The sequence below is a fragment of the Lagopus muta genome, chromosome 3, assembly GCF_023343835.1.
Source record: "Lagopus muta isolate bLagMut1 chromosome 3, bLagMut1 primary, whole genome shotgun sequence".
Classification (NCBI taxonomy): domain Eukaryota; kingdom Metazoa; phylum Chordata; class Aves; order Galliformes; family Phasianidae; genus Lagopus; species Lagopus muta.
The window spans coordinates 61,204,946-61,226,379 of NC_064435.1; positions in this window are offsets into that span (position 1 = coordinate 61,204,946).

Genomic DNA, 21,434 nt, shown 5'->3' on the forward strand with positions numbered 1-21,434 from the left:
TGAAAGCTTACAAGGAAGAGCTCCTCCATCTCTATTAGCAAGCTGTGGACTGGTTCCCTTTGTAAGAAGCTGCAGGGGATGGAAATACTTGGCATCACTTTGCAGTTTGCTCAGGAAAATGTTCAATATCCTAGTACAAAATGCAATAAGAGAGCTGTTTACTATGGTGACTATCACAATATCTGTTCAGAACCGCCAAAAAACCAAGAGTCTTACAACAGAGATAACAAAATAGCCAGGAAGACAAAAATCTACTCAACACTTGATTTAGAGAATTTCTGTGGGAATCTGTGGTTCATGCTTGAGGATACAATGCTTCTTGTTTAACATAGTTAATGTCCATTGACTATTCTTTGCACCACTACAGTTACACACATATTGTACACAGAAATGGGACTCAAACACTGTGGATTACCACCTATGGTTTTACTAACTGAAGAATAGATTAGCAGTGAAATATAATAAAGGCTTCTGCTAGCCCACATGAATGGACTTTTTAAGAGCAGTGAGGCAAAATGAGAAGCCTTGGCATTGCAAGGTGGTAGTACAGAAAAACTTAATGCATTCTGGAAAAAGGAAAGTGACAATTTTCATTAGGGATCAATTTTGTTTTCTGAAGATTAAAAATCAAAAGGAGGCAAATCTCTTAATCGTCTCATATACCAAGTTCTTTTTAAGGCTTAGTATAACTGGTCTGAAATACACCATCTTCAGAGAAGGAACACAAGGAAATACTCCATCCCTCCCTCTCACAGACATTTATTTCCCTGTTTTTAAAATTCTGGTTTTAATAGCAATATTTTGGAGTGAAATCAAACGGAAAGTAAATTTCAAAGAATTCCAGGTATCACTTTTTGGGGATGGTGCAGAAAAACTTTAAAATATGCCCACTTGATCTTTCACATCCTCAAAAAATGAATAAGATGGGAAGTAATGCTAATACGTAATGATGGATATTTGCACATACATTTTGTTTGTTTCTGTATGTACTTTATATCTTTTTTAAGAGGAGTTAACATTATCTTTCAAAAGCTCTGAGAACTCCAGCATAATAAAATGTCTTTCAGAGGTTTGAGACATTTCAGGAATCATTCTATGGGAAAGTTCTCACCAGACTCATAGTTTGTACTGTGTTCTTCAGTACAAAACACCAACTGAGATTGTAGGCATTCTCATAATAGAAAGTCATCTAATTCCAGTTCCTCTGCTATGGACAGGGTTGTCAACCTCTACATAAGGCTGCCCAGGATCCCATCCACCTGACCTTGAATGCCTTCAGACATGGGGCATCCACAACCTCTTTAGCAGTTCTTCACCACCTCACCACCTTCTGAGTAAAAATTTTCTTCCATACATCTAACCAAATTTTCTTCTCTTTTAGTTTAAACTCATTCCCCCTTGTCCTGTCATTATCAGACCATGTAAAATGTTGATTCTCCTCCTGCTTGAAGCATGATAAAGGACATAAAATAATCTGCACAAGCAGATTACATCTGCCTAAAAACTTGTGTAAGTATTGTTGTTGTGCATTATTTTCATTTGTATAATTTTATCAAATGCCTTGATTTATATCTTCTTTTACTTTGTAAGAGCTCTCAAATGTTTCTTTTACCCTTTTCCAAGTGTCATCAGTAAGGAAAAACTATCCTGTTTCACAATGGGTTAAACCCAGCTCATATTCCCTATGACCTTACTACATATCACCCAGCTACAGAACTTAGAAGGAAAGCTGAATTCATTATTATTTCATAGTTTGCATAAATTAGAAAGGCAGGAGGTGCTTCAAACTAAATTTCAAATGATGTCTTGAAACACAAATCATTTTGTCCTGCATATAAGAGTTTGGCATCTTTCTGTAAAAAACATCATTTACTGTAAGAAATATCTTTCTGTAAAATCTATGAAACAGTGCAGTTCTTTGTTGTTTTTACAGATAACTGTAGTTAATCAAAACATAGAATTTTGACAAATATAGGGAAGAAACTTATATACAAGTAATAACAGAAATATTGTTCTCATGCTCTTTACCCTAGCATTCAATAAAAATCTTCTGTTTATGAACATAAATATAACTGCCTCAGAATTCAAGCTAATGCTCAGTTTTTGCCAATGAGATTTGCTATTTTAGCAACATTTCTAGTAGCCATATAGAACAAAAGAAAACTTGAGTAGTACAAATATCTTAGAGATGTACTGTTTCTCTGTGATTATGAAGATAAGGTTTGACTCCAGTTGTTATATAAGCAAAGAAACAATTATTGTTTGTTTAAATAAAATGTATTAGCTTAAAGAATTGCACCTACAAATATCACAACCTATTATGGCTGCAGTGGACCTTGCAGTTTATCTTTATAGTGATATATAATGCTGAGACATAAATGATAGTAGTAGATTGTTATAGATAGTTGTAGATCTTGTAGAACAACATACTGTTCTTCAGAAACACAGTCTGCAGAAATTCTTTTCCCATTATATGGAAATAAGAGTCTTCATTACGATCACAGATTCTTTTTTCCAAGGGTCTTTGGACATAACATCATAGTACCTAACAAATTTATGTTTCCTTTTCTGCCATTTTCAGTTGTTCTGTGGTATACTAAAGCTGAAGGGTGTAAGCACTGCAGTGACCCCTGAAATACTGATACTTCATTTTGTCTTCCAGAGGGAAGAATTTCAGTGTTTGGGAGACAGTTACCTTAGAATTATCACCATCTACATCACACAGAACCATCTGACCAACTTGTGAAAGCTGGGCATAATGCCACTGCAACAGATGGGCATGGATGCAGAGAGCCAAGAAATCATGTGTATGTATCAAATGTGAGAAATGAGGGCAAGACTCCAAAGACAAAAATATATAAATGTCAGTCTTCATCTGATACAGCTTCCATTCAAGAACAGTTCATCACTATGGTCTTGGCAGATTAACTAAAATAAAAGATGTTCAAACTGTGTAATAAAAAAAAAGTGTCCCACTGTATTTGGTAGAAGCATGGCAGTAAACACTGAAGTCTACCATTTCATCTTCCCTTTGTAGCTACCAAGGAACTGCCAGAAACAAGGATGATAAATTAACAGACCTAACCTCTCTATATTCATCTGTCTTTCAGTTATGCAATGTTATATAATCAGACTTCTAAGAATTCAGTGAATCACAGAATATCCCAAGTTGGGCGGGACTCATAAGGATCATTGAGTCCAACTCATGGCACCACAGAGGACCACCAAAATCATACCATATGCATTGTCCAGACACTTCTTGAAATCCGGCAAGCTCAGTACCATGACTACTGCCCTGGGAAGCCAGTTCTAGTGCCTGACCACTCTCTGGTTGTCATGGTTTTATGTTTTTTGGTTTTCAGTATTCTGCGTCATAACATCATGTAGTGCACTGGGAGTTAAAGTGTTAATGCTCCAATTCCAGGTACCTATCCCTATACATTACAGAAGTCATGGGATCTGGTCCTTCCAGGTGGGGTGGTCTCTTACTGTCTGGCAGTGGGTGCTGGAGGGTGCTTTCCTAGCCGTTCCAACCTTTTTAGGTTTGACTCAGTCTCAGGAACTCTCTCTCTCCTATCTTATTTGATTTATTAGTCTCAATTTCAATTAGATTGTATTATATTGTGTTATCTTGCATTCCAATATAGTAGTTAGTAAGATAAGTTTTACTTCATAGATTGTTGCTGCTGTTTTTTCCCTTCCTTTCTTCCCATTTTGTGGGGCCGGGGGGAGGAGGGGGGAGGGGGCAGGGGTCTACTGCCCCCTGTCACAGGCAATTGATTGATCTTGTTATCTCCGTGACACTTGTGAAGAACCTTTTCCTGATATCCAACCTGAGGAGCAGAAGTGAATCAGGGGGCTTTGGGCTATCTGATCTAGTGGAAGGTGCACCTGCCCATGGCAGGAAAGTTAGATCTAAATGATCTTTAAAGGTCTCTTCTAACCAAAACCATTATACATATCTCTGAATCCTGTCCTACATAGAGTCCTCCTGGACACTCGAAGTTTCCTTTTGTTTTGTGCAAGTGAGATTTATAAAGGATCTTATTAGTCTCATGAAGACATCTGCATCTAAGCTTCCAGCTTCAAGTGTAACCATTTTCAGACTTTGAGCTGGCCTTTTTCTAGACAGCACTTTACAGAGTTAAACAATGCAAAAGAATGAGCAATGTTTACTCATACTCTTCTTCCTAGTGAGTCTTCACTCAGTCATTCCACCCAAAAAGCAACATTCCATTAGCTGCTATATGTGCTTGGCAAGGTCTTGAAATATCACAGCCTTTCTATGCAATACTACATTTTCTCTAATGTCTATAGACTTTTTTAGAAATAATGATCACAATAAAAATGCACATACATGAATAATAGAAATAGAGAAATTAACCTGTGCAGATATACATATGAAAAACTGGGATGCTGTATTCATTTCTAAAGAGAAAGAAAGCAAGGGTGGCAAGGACAAATAAATCCACCTCCCTCTCAGAAGACCAATTTTTGCCTACCCAAACTTTGCTTTCTTCCTAAGACCCCAAATGCAGCAATTCACTTTTTTCTTCATTTTGTTGTTGTTGTTTGTTTGTTTTTTAAGTATTTTCCTTATCAAAATGTGAGATTATTGTCCAGCACTTATGACTGAAGGAAGGGAGGGAGAAAATCTTTAAATCTCAATTTTCTTCTTTATATCTCAGTTTTCTTTTCCTACTGTACTTATTCCTCCTATATTTACTCCTATTTATAAAACACCTGCAATTAGACCCATGGTGACTCTGAGCTTTTGCTGAGCATCACTAAAGTCAATGCAACTCCATGCAGGTCCCTTCTCCACCCTCAGATCTTTCTGAAATATGAAGCCCCAAAGATTAAAAGACCAGGTCAGAACTGTAAAAGAGCTATCCAAAAAAATAGCCCCTACAAAGTTCACAATTGTTGTAAAGTTCAACATAAGATTAATGAAGCACAATGCATGAAAGTCCTATGTTTCAAAGCATGAATTATAGATCCATGTCTACAGACAAAGGGTCTGGTAGAGGAAAATTCACAATGTCTATGGATGCTGACATAAGGGTGTTAGGAGGGGTCTGCAGATTTGTCTTGAAACTTTTAGACCCCTGTAAACAAACTTTGTGCCACCTTCTTTTGGTGAATAATTCATAGGAAGTATTTTTATAAGTGCACGTTAGATCATGTCCACTTATTTAAAATTCTTATTATTTTAAAATAAATTGTCTTACTTAAAATCTGAATGATACCGCATATTCAGAATTAGTTCTACTATTTCCGTTTGGGAGGATAAAAGTTGTTATTAATAAGTTTCTGTTCTAATTGCCTGCAAAATGCAATAAGATATGTTTTTCCCACTTCTGTCGAGCACTCATGCTATAATTAGCTTTCTGCAAAAAAAAACTATATAACTCAATCATGATCACTTGCCAAGTAGTGTAAAAAAGATCAAAATCAAAGGCTAAGATCCAGGTGACTTCTTAAGAGTAAGAAATTACTTTTCAATATTTGCTCAAAAGATACTCAAAATTTTAGCCTAGATTTTTTTCTATTGCTTGACCTACACCAGCAGGAAAATCAGAAGTTGTTGAAAGCCTTCCTAAATTTTGCTAAAATTCTTAAGCATCATTTCTCTGCAGTAAAGTATGAATTCCCTAAAGTGCACCTTCTGAAATGTCTGGAAAATATTTTTCATTCTCAAAATTATGTCAGTTTACTGCTCTATTTTTCCTTCAAATATAAATCTAAGTTGCCTGTGAAAGTTTATTCTTTACATTTTTTACGTTTTCTTTCTACTTCTTACTATTCTTTACATATGCATGCTTCAGGTTGCTTTTAATTATTTATTTGTTTTCCATAAAGATCAATCTTTTATGGGTACATATTAAGATACAAGGACCTGACTTCTTTTATGTGTGCCTGTACACAGAATTACTTACACATATACTTTAGAAGTTGCTTTCCAGAGTGTATATGGTATAAATAGCATTTTTCTTCACTGTTGTTTGATTTCTCCACATTTTTTCTTACTTCTGCAATACATTTTTGTTTCTTCTATCACCTTTTTTTAATTTTCGTTTTCCTGTTTCACTTTAATTAGACATGGGCATCAGACACTAAATTCAAACTAATCTTTCAAAGAAGTCCTGACCAGATTTCCTTAGCATCAGGCCAAATATACATGCAATTTCAAGTAGGTGATCAGCTTAATGTATTTAATAAAGTATGTAATTCTTTTGTCTTCATATGAAATTTCAGTGAAGAATTCAAAAAAATGAGAAGCACTGGATGAAACCTTAAAAAAAAGAGATGCAATAGTGTTGCACTGTAATTCCCATATATTTTGCCTGCTGGTGAAAATCCAGGAAATAATATTTCATGAAGGACAATATTCCGACATGATTCAGAGACAGGCAAGGTTTCTTCAATAGAATTAGTGATGGTGCTATCAAATTATTTTCTATAGAATCTGTCATTTGTAAGCTGTTTAAAGTACAGTTAAAACTAGCATTGTGATAAGAGACTATGTACCATAGGTCTCTACATCTTTAATGAGGAAGGGCTTATTTTTTGTTAAAAAGAAATTCAAAAGGGGGCAGTGTGCTTTAATTAAATATAACACAATGGGGATTTTTTTTTTCATGGTCTCTGCAGTAAAACACACAGTGATAAAGCCACGTGTGCATGTCTTGTTTCCCCCTCCAGATTCCAGTGATAGCAAAAGATTTTGCCCTTGATCATGCGGTTTTAGACATGAAAGGCTTCAAATCTATCCAAGCTCAAGATGAACACAGAATGCTAATTTGAGTTCACATGAAGAGCTGGACAAGAAAAGTCTTTCATTTTAAATTGTTAAAATGGACTCTTTTTGACGTCCTTTTCCAACTATCTGTTTCTGAAGCACATTAAATTGCTTGTCAATCCATCATGAAACAATAAATAAATTCTATAAAACATTTATTTGACACTAGCTTGTTTTCCTATATTTGAAGTTTAAATTATTATCTAAGAATTTATATGCTTTTATATACGTATATTCTACTTTTTTTTTTACCTTCTTGCAACTTTGTACTGATAAAAAATAATTTTATACAGAATGAGAGAGATGAAAGTAATGTAAAAGGCATAAAATCAAAATATAACAATATAAACCATAATTGGACATATCTCCAAAACACATCAGACTGAAAAATGGTATTTTGCAGAACACTGATGAAGAGAGCAAAAGAGGTCTTTGATGAATTTATAATTTCATAAGCAACATTATATGAGGTGTCTCATAAAGTCCAAGATGATGCATTAATTTTATTCTATATGATAAAAAGATTTACTGAGAGAAGTTTGATACGGTGATAATAATAATTTTAAAAAATAAAATACTAATAATAATTTTAAAAAAAACAACAGTGCCAGGTAAATCTCTCTAGGTCTCCCTAGGCAGAAAAATGTCATAGTTTCAATTTCAGTAATTGGGGATGCATGGGAAGCAATTACTTCATATCTCACTGGAACACAGAGACTCTATCCCCCTTTTTTTAATGGTTCAAAACTAGTAAGTTTGTAAGACAAAAAAATTAACTTACTACTGTCATCTGTGAATGTTGCTCATTTTTGCCACTGAATAATTGTATGTTTGGGGAGCAGAAAAATGAGAGGAGAGAAAGAACTAATAGAATTATTAACACTACTACAGATCACATCTAAATATAGACTGGCTGACATTTCTCTGCTACCTGGGACAGAATTATTTCAGCCCTTTATACTGCTGACCTCTAAATCTGGATAGGTAAGTCTGCTTCTGAAACTATCTATTTCAGCTTTAAATGGACAGAAGCAAGTCTCTTCAATGCAACTGTAATTGCTCTTGCTCTTCAGCATTGCTGATTTTGGAACCAAAAATTATCTGTTAGTTGTAGATGGGAATGAATGATAAATAGAAATCCAGACCATCAAAAATGACAAATGAAGGTGAGAATTGGGTCTTTCTGAATTTTGTGTGTATGTGTGTAATTTATGAAGTTTAGTTTTCTTCAAGTATTTTGATTTTATTCTCTTTCCTGGAAACCAGTTTAACAGGAATTTAGCATTGATGAATTATTACCTTCCAGTAACAATAAAATATCATCTCCATGTGCCCACATTACTAGCAGAAAGCACAGGTAGAAGTGGTATTAGAAAGAAAAAAAAATCAGAGTCCTAGACACAACTTTTTCTTACAGCACTTTGAAATTACCATACAAAAAAATAAAGTCAATTAATCTGTAGAATGGAATACTGCAGTGGCTTTCATTACAGATGACAAGTCTTTTTACTTTCTCATCTACCACCCTCTATAAACTATGATATGCCCTCCAGTGTTAATTGAATCTTTTGCACATCCTTAGAAGCTATATATTGAAGAACAGAAAAATGATCATTCAAATTTGATAACAGACATAGAAATATAATGGTAATAATCATGTAATGTATGAATCCAGTAGAAAAGAAAACATCCCCAATAAGGAATTTGAGCAAAAGATTTGCTCTCTCCAGCACTTTGAGAAAGCTTGTGAGACGGTCTGTAACCAAGCCACATAAAAAAACAGATCACTTTTCTTAAGATATCTTCAAATATCATCAAGTCATACTAAGAAAAGATTAGATTAATTATTTACATCATGTCTTAGAGATCTTGCCCTCAGCCTTCTTCCAAATACAAAATGAAACTTTATACTGTTTTTTTAGTACATAGCAAGATCAAGGAAAACCTGACTCATTGCTCTTGTGCCACCAAATTAATATAGTGAACTTCAGTTCAGGCAAAAGTAACAGACAGAACAGGTCCTAGGCTGGAGATACCCGAGCATTTACTTCAACAGCAAATTTGATTCCAGCTAATGAACAACACAGAGTCATAACCATTAAGGCAGTTTTACTATGATGTACCTTCAAAATCTGAAAGTAGTAATCTACCATCAAACACCATCTATTGCTAAAATGCGCATTCAGACACCTTATTAGATTCTCTGCTTAACCAAGAGACTTTTAGTGAAGTTGAGAGCCTGTCAAGGAAAAAAATGAGCGTTATAGAACCAAAATAACATTACGTTTTCTTTACTTCTTTATACATACTTATAATAGTGGTGATAGCCTTTAAATAATTTTTACATTATTTTGTTTGAGCATGAAATGCTAATACAATTTTTAATGGGTGCACGTAAGTACATGGAATTCCCATTGTGAATGACAACATTTTAAGAATAATATTTTAAAGCACATTATTAATGAATAAATAATTAAATAAATAATAAACAACCTCTTTTCATCTCATGCAAGAATACTACAATAATTCAGCAGTCCCCTACTCCCACATTCAACCAATCAAAACTACATTAATCAGGTGCAGTCATATCACTGAAGGAATGCTAAATGGTACGGTGGCCCCTAATCAATTTTTATTCTAATCAAATTCAATGCATTGTTCATCGTCTTGCTGTTCTTCACCTAGCAAGATAATGTGTCTATTATGTGTTTAATCATCATAACTTCATATGCAGTTTCATTTAGCCGTATGTCATGAAGGCACCTAGAAATGGAAAATTTCTTGACATCTTCACTGCCAATCAAAAGTCTATCACTTCAGCACCAATACCACCACTTGCTGAGGAATCTTACTACTCTTTCCTCATGGACAAAAATACCCTCATCAGATTCTGACTTGCTACAGAAACATCTAGTGTACAGATTCCAGCTGCAAAATGCTGTTTGTGTTTAAACATGTAGTTAGCAACTCTTACTCTGTACCTATCTGTCAGCAGCATAATTAGTATCATCATCTAGAACCAGCTCTGAAATCACTAGGTCTAAGATGATATTGTTACTTCTTTTGCTGCTCCCATCACTACTATCATATCTGTGCAACATTAGTTGCCCACAAACTATGGTTATGCATTTTACAGACACAAAACAGAAAGACAATTCATGCTCCAGAGAATTTATGGGCCTACTGCAATATGAAAAAATCATACGAAAGAAAACACAAAGCTGACATATCATAAGGAAGCAGCAAGATAACATGGATGCACTAGCAAGTCCTTTAAAAGTATTCTAGCAAAATAGATCATCATGAGAAATCAAAAGATATTGATTTTTGTTGAGAATGTAGGGTTTTTTGTTTTGTTTTGTTTGTTTGTTTTTTACGTAAAATTATGAGGACTAACATAGTAAACATAGCACAAACAAATATTTTAAAATCTTGAAAAATGGCTGGTAAAGACTTGTCCAAGTGAAGACAAATTTTGACTGTGAACACTCCTCTCACAATGTACACATTTTTTGACTTCTTGACTGAGGGGGAAGAAAAAAAGATGTAAAAAATAATTGAGGCTGAAAAAGGAAGAAAAATTTTAGCATTTCACCCCCAACGGGTTGACCTGGAGCTGGCAGGTTGTAATTAACAAGAAGACAACAGAGAGGAAAGCCAGTATTTATTCTGGTCATAAGGAAACAGGGTTTGCTTGCCAAACAAGATATTGCATAATTGCTTTTTGTTTTAGAGTCTGTGGTTTAGAACATTTGTAAAAGAAGGAATGTTAGCATCCATATCAACTCCTGTGTTTGTTGCTTCTACTTCATTTCCATTCCTCGTTGGGATTTAACTCACAGGATGTCAAATCCCTGGGATGAAGAATCACAAAGAGCATCACTGTCATAGAAAGGAGCAGGTCCTTGCCTCAGCTACCATTACTGTCACTGAAAAGCAAACAGAAGACAAGGCTCAACCAGTAGAAAACCAATAAAAAGGAAAAATGAAAGCCAGGATAAAAATGAACTCCTGTTTTGATAGAGCCTGGGATACTGTTCGCCTTCTGGGCTTCAAGAGCACACGAGCCAGCTGTGCTCTTTCATAGCCCAGAAGGCCAACAGTATCCCAGGCTGCATCAAAAAAAGGATTGACCAGCATGGAAAAAGAGATTATTATCCTATCCCTTCTGCCCTTGTAAGGTTGCATCTGGAGTTCTGAGTCCAAACTTGGAAACCCTAGCACAGGAAGGATGAGGAGCTATTAGAGCAGGTCCAGAGACCATGAAGACGATGAAAGGGCTGGAGCACCTCTACTATGAAGACAGGTTGAAGAAGTTGGACTTCTTCTTGGAGAAGAGAGGGCTCTGGGGAAATCTCATTATGGCTTTCTAGTACTTGAAAGGAGCTTACAGGTAGGAGGAGGACTGACTTTTTACATAGTCTGATAGTGACAGAACAAGAGAGAATAGATTTAAACTAAAAGAGACGTGATTTTAGTTAGCTATTAGAGGGATATTTTTTACTCAGAGGGTGATGAGGCACTGGCACAGGCTGCCCAGAGAGGCTATGGCCATCCCATGTCTGGAGGCATTCAAAGCCAAGCTGGGCAGCCTGAACTAGTGATTGGCAGCTCCATCCATGGCAGGGAGGCTGGAACTAGATGATCTTTAAGGTCCCCTCCAACTTGAGCCATTCTATGATTTCATGATAAAGCAAGGGAAGACATGCTTGCAAGAGGAAGAAAATCAGCTAGTTCCATCAAGATAAACTTGTAAATATATAATACTGCAGAGTTTGGGATTATAGAAGGCATTTAGTGAAGCAGTGTGGCACCATACTGTAAAATGCCACCATGGGAGGAGAAGAGAAAGAGATTAGAGGGGGTGTATAGGAAGCAGTATGGGAATGAAAGGGTATGACAAATGGTGCTATTACAGCTCAGGTTGTTCATGAGGGTCCAGTTCTAATGGATAAGAGTTTTTTGTCTAGGGCAAATACAGATCTGAGGAGCAGAAGGAAGATGAGAGCTTGTAGGAAGGCACAGAGCAGTTGAAGACGATAAGCTGAGAAAAGCATTATATTAAAGGTTATGTGAGTGGGTCACAAAATGATGAGGGAGGAATTAGAAGAACCAGACATGAGCAAAACTGAATCAAGTAAATAATCCGTGTGGGTACAGGCAAAACTGAACCATCATTAAGGGACAACTGAGATGGAGTAACAAAAAGTTCTAGCTAAGCTATCAGATGAATAAGCAAATATACCTCAGTTATTTATTCTATTATGTACAGCTCAGTAATGATCTGTGAACCTCAGTCCTTAAAATATGCAGCAAATAAATACATTTAACAGTACATTTCTGATTATTTGAAGCTTACATGGAGACTTCATAGCTTGTTTCTTATACTTAAGAAAGCTAGTTACAATAACTCTATGAGAGATGTTGAAAACAATTTAAAGGGTAATTTTTTTGTTGGGGTCATTGCTGGCAACTCTGTTTGGATTTACACCTCTCCCCTATATGAGGAGAGAAAACCAGATTAAATAGAAAAAGGTATAAATAAAATCATTTTGAAAGAGTATTCAAAGATTTACGGTACTGTACTTGAGTAGGAGTGATTGGCAGCACATTAAATAGAGCTTTGTGTCAGCTGCAGAGTGGACGCTGCAAAGACAGGATGTCAAGTTACGAACTGCAGACTTTGTGACTCCAACTTAACTCCTTGTTACATTTTGTGATATTAGCTGGGAGAAAGTTTATATCTACAGTGCTGGAGAAATTAAACACACACACATTGTCATGTTAGCCAAGCAAAATTTTGACTAAAATAAAATATTAGTGAAACAAAACTAGAAAGAGAAACAAAACAATCCTGGCATTTTATAAGTAGGTTATTTCAACAAGAACTGGATGGCTTGCAGAGGCCCTACACTAAGCTGTAACTTTGTATTTGAAATAAAACTATTAGCTCTCCCAGTAGGAGAGGGCCTCTAGTTTGACAAAATTTACTTAATTGGTTTCTAAAGATTACTCAATCTGTACTCCAGCTTTTTTCTCTATTACTATACAATATCATCGTCACAGATAGAAAGACCTGGTTTATATACAACTAGTCAAGATCATTTTATTTTTTCTTACTCATTTATAAGATTATTTCAGGAAATACCTACTGAGATATAATTGTTTTCTGGAAATATATGGGAGTCTAAAAGATGTGGACACTGAAACTGAAGTCACAAATATTCCCTACTGGTGAAAATAAATACTTTGAAATGCTGTTCCTTTTATGTGAGGATCTCAAAGTGTTTTGCGAATATTATTCACTAATTCTACATTCACAGTTGTCCTATGAGGAGAGCAAGCAGCATTTTGAGGCTGCTGTCTCCAGGCCTTTTCCAATGTCTGGTCATAACTGATTACTGTTGCTCTTGAAAACTACAGATTTCAAGCAGACCTGTAGATATATTTTAGTATCAAACACCTATAAAAATGATTTTACTGTGACATGTATAGTGTAGCAGTTTGAAATTGGGATTTCTTTACTTCTGTTTTTGTATGCTGCATATAAATTGCAGCTGGAAATAAGAATAATTTTGTCTGAGGGATTCTATGGAAGAAATATTTTCACAACACAGGCTCCATACTAGTTATGTTATCCAAGATCTGACTCCTCTAGACAAGCAGAATTAATAAACTATCTGTATCAAAATTAGCCAGTTCTTTTTAATAGTCTCCCTACAAATCAGCGGAAATATTTGTTTCAAAATTTGTTCTGCAAAATATTTCGTTATTACTTGAAAAAGACAAATGAAGTTGCACACATCTGATACCTCTGAATATCAGATCCCAGTATTTTTAAATGAGCAGAATGGAAAGAAATATAGATTTTCTGTCAATCTCTTCACATTATGTTTTTACACTGAAACTCCCATTTTCCTGTATGATTTTTCCACTTACAGGAATAACATCCATGTTCTGCCCAGCACTGACCCTATCTTCACCATCCAACAAACACAGAAAACTAGCTTTGTAGCATTAAATGTGTCCTGAAGACAATAACTCAGAGCATGGAGTATAGAAATTTGAAAGATTACTGGTGGAATTAATAGATCAAGAGATTTTTCTTCCTTGAGGAAAAAAAAAAAAAAAGAAAAGAAAAAAAAAGAAAATCACTGCACAACTCGTAACTTGATATTTCATTTTTATTTGATGTCAAGAAAAAGAAATTTTAATTACAATTTTGAGATTCCTTCTTGTCAGTTATTTCTCTTGTTTATGTCACATAATGCCTAAATATACTAACAATAGCACATCTTCATGAACACTGCATCAGTCAACATTCAACTAAATACATCTCTGCACATTTCTGAATGTACTCTTCCTTCATTTATTAATCTCAGTCCAGTAGTCTACAATGGATGTTGTCAATAAACTGTACGATACTTATTAGCATCTATCTAAAAGGAAAGTCGAACATAAATGTCAATCAAAGGATTGGTTGTAAAGATATGACTATTGAGAGAGACTGAGATTAGACCCCTGTATTGCCTCAAAATGCCAGTAGTTCTCCAAAAAAAAACAAACTAAAAGGTATTCTTAACCCTAGCATCTGTGTAACAACAGAACATCTGATCCACAACTGCCATTTTTCTTGTTCTTTACTTCTCGTTAAATATTCTAAAGATGTTCTAAATTGTTTTCTGTTTTGAATCATTTTCTTTTTTTAAAGAAGGACAATCTTCTTTTAGTTATCAAAAAGCTGTTCATTACAAATACTGTGAGAATTTTATCATCACTTGCATTAAAAAAAAAACCTTTTTTTTTTCTTAACTGAAAACTGGGTTTATGAAACCACTTGATAACTTCTCCCACATCTTTAATACTTCAGATTATTTCAACTGCCTCTTTTTTTGGAGAAGTACATCTATAAGATTGAATATTTTGACTAGAAAACACTTTACTCATAAGAGCAGGTTTTTTTAAGAACTTCAAAATACTCTCAAGTAATAGTTGTGGATAGATCAGTTCATCTTTCACCTTAGGGAAAAAAAATTCCAAACCTTCTTTATATCCCTCATTAGCCTGAAGATTGCTGTGGACAAGAACATCCACAGAGGGTCTTCTACAGGCTATAGTCCCCTTGCATCAGATGTGCCTTGATCTCTACAAGCCACAGTCCCCTCAGATGGATCATTCTCCAGCAGCAAGCAATTCATCCCAAGAGAGCACCTCCAGATGTATTACTCGTAATGCTACCTTCAACATAACTCCTCCATTTTTTCTCCAAATGGATCTCTTCACATTTGTTCCACTATAAAAGAAGGAAAATTACTTCTGAGAGGCTCTTGGCAATATTAGGCAAAGTATTTACAAGTTGGCTGACAGCTGTGTGTATGTATATATACATATATATATAAATATATATATTTATATACATATATAAAGAAGATTTGAACTCTCAGCTGCTGAAGGAGCTTTCTGAATATGTAGCACTCCTACTCAGGAATCAGCCTAGATCCAGGAGAAACTCTCCCTTCTGTGGCTAGCTCTTATATGAGTCCAGAGTGGCAACACTCCTGGTTATGTGGAGAGCAGTGCTCACTCAGCTAACCACATCCCTTCACCAGGTGCTCAATCACCAGTTCAAGCCAGGACCTAACAGCTCCCCTACAATATTTATCTTCAAGAATATCTTCTTGTGTGTCTGTTTATACCTCTTTATCATGTCTCCTTACATCCTCATCTGACTACTTCTTTATTCCTTCTAATCCCTCCTTTTTTGACTCCTCCCAGCCATGCAGCTTCAGTCTCTCACAAATATTTCTGATAAGAGGACTGGCTGAAGTTTTAGTGCCTAATGAAATGCTCCCACCCATGGCTGAGCCATATGGAGCTGGCTGTGACTGGTACAGAGAAGTTCATAAACATATCCCACACATTGCTCCTGCAGTGTCCCATGACCTACCCAAACCATGTCGGCTAAGTCAAATACATCATAGATGAATTTTTCATTTTCATTTATAGATTCATTTTTCTCGTCAAGATCAATGAGTTAGATGTCTCACCTGTGAATTTTTGAGGATATAGCTCTGCCTTTCTGAATCCATTCCAATCTCATCAGGCCTGTCAACCCACCCTTCTTCATCCAAAGTATTTCAGGCACACTGAATTTTCATAAATGCAGATCTATATGAAGATGTGACCTTTCAAAATTGAACATATTATGAACACCAATATAAACTTTAAATATTCCTGGTTTTCTACTCATTTATCTGTGCCAGATTTCAAGAGAGTATGGACTGATGGAAAGTTATTCTATCTTGTAGCAGCCAAAGAGCTGAATCACTGTCTGTTTCACCTCCCTATTTGCTGCTAATTAACAAATTAATAAAATGTCAATATAAGAATTTGTTGGACACTGTCTGAACTTGATGATTTTTTAATTAGGAAGCCAGAAGAACATATTCTGTGACACTACACGCAGGTACTACAATTTGAAAAATGCAATCATTGCCAAACAAAGACAAATAATATTCTGTTACTCATTAAACTTTGCTTTTATGTCTGAAATTTTATTGAATGTAAAATGGAAAGAAAAAAAAATACCTCATTGTTCCTTGTAGAAAAAGTAAAGTTGGATTCATCTACCACCATCAATCATTCAGTAAACAAGAAGTCAGTTTCATTCATATCAAAGAGCAGACACAGATTCATTATCAAAGATTAAATACATAAATAAGAAATTAAGAGTTTACAATATATATCTTCATAACAGTGGCCATGGAGTGCAAATAAAATTGGTATAAAATACTTTCTTATATCCAGAATTCTTAATAAATGCAATGAAAGAGAGAATAGAATAAAAGCCAGCTGTCTCTATGCTTTGTTTGTTTCCATTTCTTTTTTTTTTTTTTGTTACTTAATCTGTTAGATGAAGATATATACATTCTGTTAGATGCATTCTAAAGTTGACGGTACTGCAGTAGAATTCATTTTGGAGAAAGACAAACAGAAGATATATCCGATGAGGGTTACAAGCATTTCTGTGCTTCTATCTTGCCTCCTTTATGGACAAGGACATCATAATCAACCATTTCCTTAGGGTGAGGCTTTCTGAGAAGGTTTCCGACATAAAGATAGAAAAAGAAAGAACAATGAAAACATCACTTTTGTACCAGGCAATCTTATTAATAAAGGAAGATTTCTGAGTATACTGATAGAAAGTGCAGCATCTTCCAGGCTTTTCTTACAGAAACAACTCCTATAAGCCCACCTCCAACCCCACAACCCAATACCTTGCCACATAAACCAAAGACTTTTGCAAAGGCAAAGCACACAAAGAAGTGATTTGCATTAAATGAAAAATGATGGTGCTCTGTCATGTAGACTCCATGCAAGAGAAACTTTACAAGCATCTTCCTTCTTTGTTTGTGCTTAGGATTCTTGTTGTTTTCTCTCATGTCTTTAACACAATCACAATGCCCTGTAAAAAGCCTTCTCAGATTTCTTTCCACTCTGTGAAGTTTCTTTCATATCTTCCTACCCTGCCCAAATTTACCATAAGCTTCACTCTTAGCTGTCCTCTTGCTGGATTTTTCCTTAGTGTCTAACAGGGTCAGTGAAAGTTCTTGATAGACTGTAATCTCAGCTCTGAGATAATATAAATTTGTTTCTGCGTGAGATGCCATAAGAATATCAATATTTGACTTAGTCCTTGGTAGGATGCACAGGCATCTGGAATTGCCCCTAGTAGTCATGACTTCTGGCACACAGAAGAGAGAATCATAGAACCTTTGAATTGGAAGTGTCCTTTAAAGATCATCTAGTCCAACTGTCCCACAATGAATGGGGACATCTACAGCTAGATTAGGTTGCTCAGAGCCCACTTCAGCTTGACCTATAGTGTCTTCAAGAATGGGACATCCACCACATCTCTGGGCTACCCGTGCCAGTATCTCACCACTTTTATCATAAAAGTCTTCTTCCTTATGTTCAATCTAAATCCTCCCATTTTTTAGTTTGAAACCATTTCCCTTTGCTTTATCACAGCAAAGCTTGCTAAGGAGTCTGCCCTTTCCTTCTCATAGATGCCCTTTAGATATTAAAATATCTTTATCAGGTTTCCCCATAGTTTTCTCCAGTCTGAACAGCCCCAGATCTCTCAGCCTCTCCTCACAGAGGATGAGTTCCATCCATTGGATCATTTATGTGGCCTTCCTCTGGATGCTCTCTAACAGTTCCACATCTTTCCTATACTGAAGACTTCACATCTGGACACAGTACTCTGGGTAAGGTCTCACCAGCATAGAACAGAGGGACAGAATCTCCCTCAACCAGCCGGCCACACAAGATTGGCTTGTAAACCCCTGACAAGATGTTAAAGAGCATTAGTTCCAGTATAGAGCAATGAGGCACATCACTCATCAGTAATCTCCATCTGGACGTTGAGCCTCTGACCACTACTCACTGGGTATGACCTCAGAACTTGTTCCTTGTCCATTGAATTGTCCACCCACCAAATCCATATCTTTCCATTTGGAGAGAAGGATGTTATGAGGGGCCATATCAAAGGCCTTGCCGAAGTCCGGATAGATGACATCAGTGGCTTTTCCCTTCTCCACTGATGCAGTTATACCACCATAAAAAGCAACAATGTTGGGTCAAGCAGGACGTGCCTCTTGGTGCATTATATCAGTTTGATAGTGGGAGTCCTCAGAAGTTCTAAGTGTGCTATGGCTGAAAATGCCAGAAATATTAAATGTTAACTGACAATTTCAGTGAATGAAAATGCCTGTTATGCATACAAATATGACCAGAAATACAGATCCCTGTAGTTATCATAGTTACTCAAAATCACACATATTTTCCTGTAAAGCTATATTGCTTTTATCTGACACAACAATCTCCACTTCAGGGATCACCCCAGAGCACAACCCCAACCCCTCTTAACAAAGTAGTATGTAGTTAACACCATCCAGAGTGGACATGTATTTTCTTTGCTGCAAGCACCTGACCTGATATTTTCTCTGCTTCACGTGGCACCCCTGTAGCTTGGATGACATAAATATTTCAGTGTGGTGATTTGTCTGTTCAAAGTGCCTGAAACAAACTGAAGACTGTATAGCACCTTGCAAGAACACTGTTATTACAAAAAATCCTCACTATGCTATAGCCATAACACATTTTCCAGAACACAAAATGAAAATTTTAGAGCTCATAGACTGCATAGTTTTGATGTTATCAAATATGAAACAGGCTTTGTTAAGCAGCCTATGAGCTGCTAAGTGAGCTATTTTTAGAGCTGTACACATATTTTGTCTGTAGTTTCACTAGAAAGAGAGCCCAGGATTAGTGTAATACCTACAAGACATACAAGATTATGGCATTATATTGAGTGAGTAAAGATAAAATTATGTAGGTTTCTCTGAAAGTAATGCCTCCTATTTAATTCCATCGAAACTACAACAAAGAGCACAATAGCATTATTTGATAGATCAAATTGTCAAGCTGTAAGGCACTCATTTTCAATATAGTCACCACCTTTAGCTATGCATTTTTGCTAGTGATGAACGAGAGTCTGCATGCCATGCTTGTAAAAATCTGCACCAGTGGAGGTGACCCACTGCTTCACAGCTGCAGTGATGATGATGCAGCCCACACAGTCCATCTTTTATCGATTTGAGCAGACTAAAGTCAGAAGTTACCAAATCTGCTTTCGTCATCATGTTGCAAGAGAAAGGTGGTCTTCTTCACTGTCCTGACTGTGGAAGTTTGAGCCTTCAGGTTTGTCAGTGTCTCAGTGTAGCAGGAAGAGTTGATAACTTGCCAATGTTCCAGGAATCCCAAGAGCATCACCCCTTTCCTATCCCCCCCAAAAATGTACACAACTTTACCCACTGCATTTTGACCATTTTCTTTGACAGGTAATTCACATGGACTATTGTTTTAATTCTGGCTCATAGTGATGACACTAATTCTTGTCACTGGTAATGACGTGATCCAGGAAACTGTCACCTACAAATTCATATTGATTCATTGGGTCCTGACAAACTTGCACACAGTGTTCTTTCTGTTCCTGTGCAAGCATTTGTGGAAACCATCCAGTACCAACTTTGGAATATTCCAATGTTGCTGCCATCATTTCCAATGCTTTGAAGCTGATATTCAGCACCATTCACAGTTCCTTGATTGTAATCCACCCACTTACGTGAATGAGCTGATAGAGAATCTTCATTTCATGATGTAACACATGGCCATATCAAATACGGTTTGTCTTTCACATTGCTGTTGCCACTGCTGAAGCACAATGCCCATAGCCTCACTGTTTGGTCTTCATAAATGTTCAGCAAACATTGATGAATGTCAATGGGTGCCATTTTTTCCTCATGGAAAATGAAATATTGGCGGAATAGTTCAACCTCTACTGCCATATCATGAACATCTGCCTCTGACATCATGGGCCAACAGAATAAAACATGAAGCATTACTTTCATAGTAGCTCACTTACTTTATGATTTCACATTTTAATTTTCACTTTACTTCTGTTTAATCATAATAAGGCTATGAAACTTTGTATCATTAAATGTATAGAGAACAAATATTTGCAGAAGTCATTCAAGTTATAGCATAAATGTATGAGAAGAAAACTTACTTAAAATTCAAGTTTATTTCTACAGACAATGTTGACAGCATTCATTTTAAGTATACTACTTTATTAAAGCATGTGCTTGCAAAATAACTAAAAATAGCTGGATATAATGTAAAGAGCATGATATGCTAGGTTGTCATCACTAAGCATATCAGTTAGCATTGATTTTTGCTCTGACACAATGATGTACCCACCAGCAATGCCCTCTAAAAGGCAGTAGTCTTTGGATATTTGTTACCTAAAACGGTTGGCAATTTTCCATCTCTTTAACATTCTTCATACACAGGCTGAAGCCAGGAAGAGAAGCCTGCAAAGTCCTTGTTGATGGTGAGGAGTGTGCGGTTTACATTCTCCATCCTGATGCTGGTGCAGGGAGGATTGTTTCTGAGGCCTCTCAGAACTGTCTGATATAACTTTTGGTGCAGCACAAGGGTGATTAAAAGGCACTGACAACATTATTTCCTTCCTGACTTCTGTTTTCACCTTCACTGAGCGTCTCTTGGTTTAAAAGTAGACAACATTTGAGCAGTTCCCAGGGGAGCTCAGCAGTGAATGACAGGGCCCTGAGCACACACCTCAGGGATCTGGCTGCTGGGACTCAAGGATAGCTCAGCCCCAGCGAAGCCGGATGCAACCCCTAACTGCAAAGTGCCTGTGCGGGCACAATGGCTGACCCGAGAGCTGCCTCTGATGAGGCTGTGCTGTGGGTCTGACCTGAGGTCCAGCCCTGCCATTCTGTGGCCCTGTCTGGACCTGGCTGCAGTCCTTGGGCTACCTATCTACACCCACAAGTCCACACTCCAGCTTGGCCTTGGCCTGTCCCCTTCTTCAGGGGTGTACCCAGGCTACCGCACTCCTGGCTGAGGCAGTAGGATGGGTCCTGGCTGCCAGGTGTAACCCTGACAGACCCTGTGAGGAATCTTCTTCTCTGAGGGGTCTCCTGACAATACAGTATGGCTCAGTGAACTCACGTCTTCCTCTAAAATATGTTTATAGTATTTG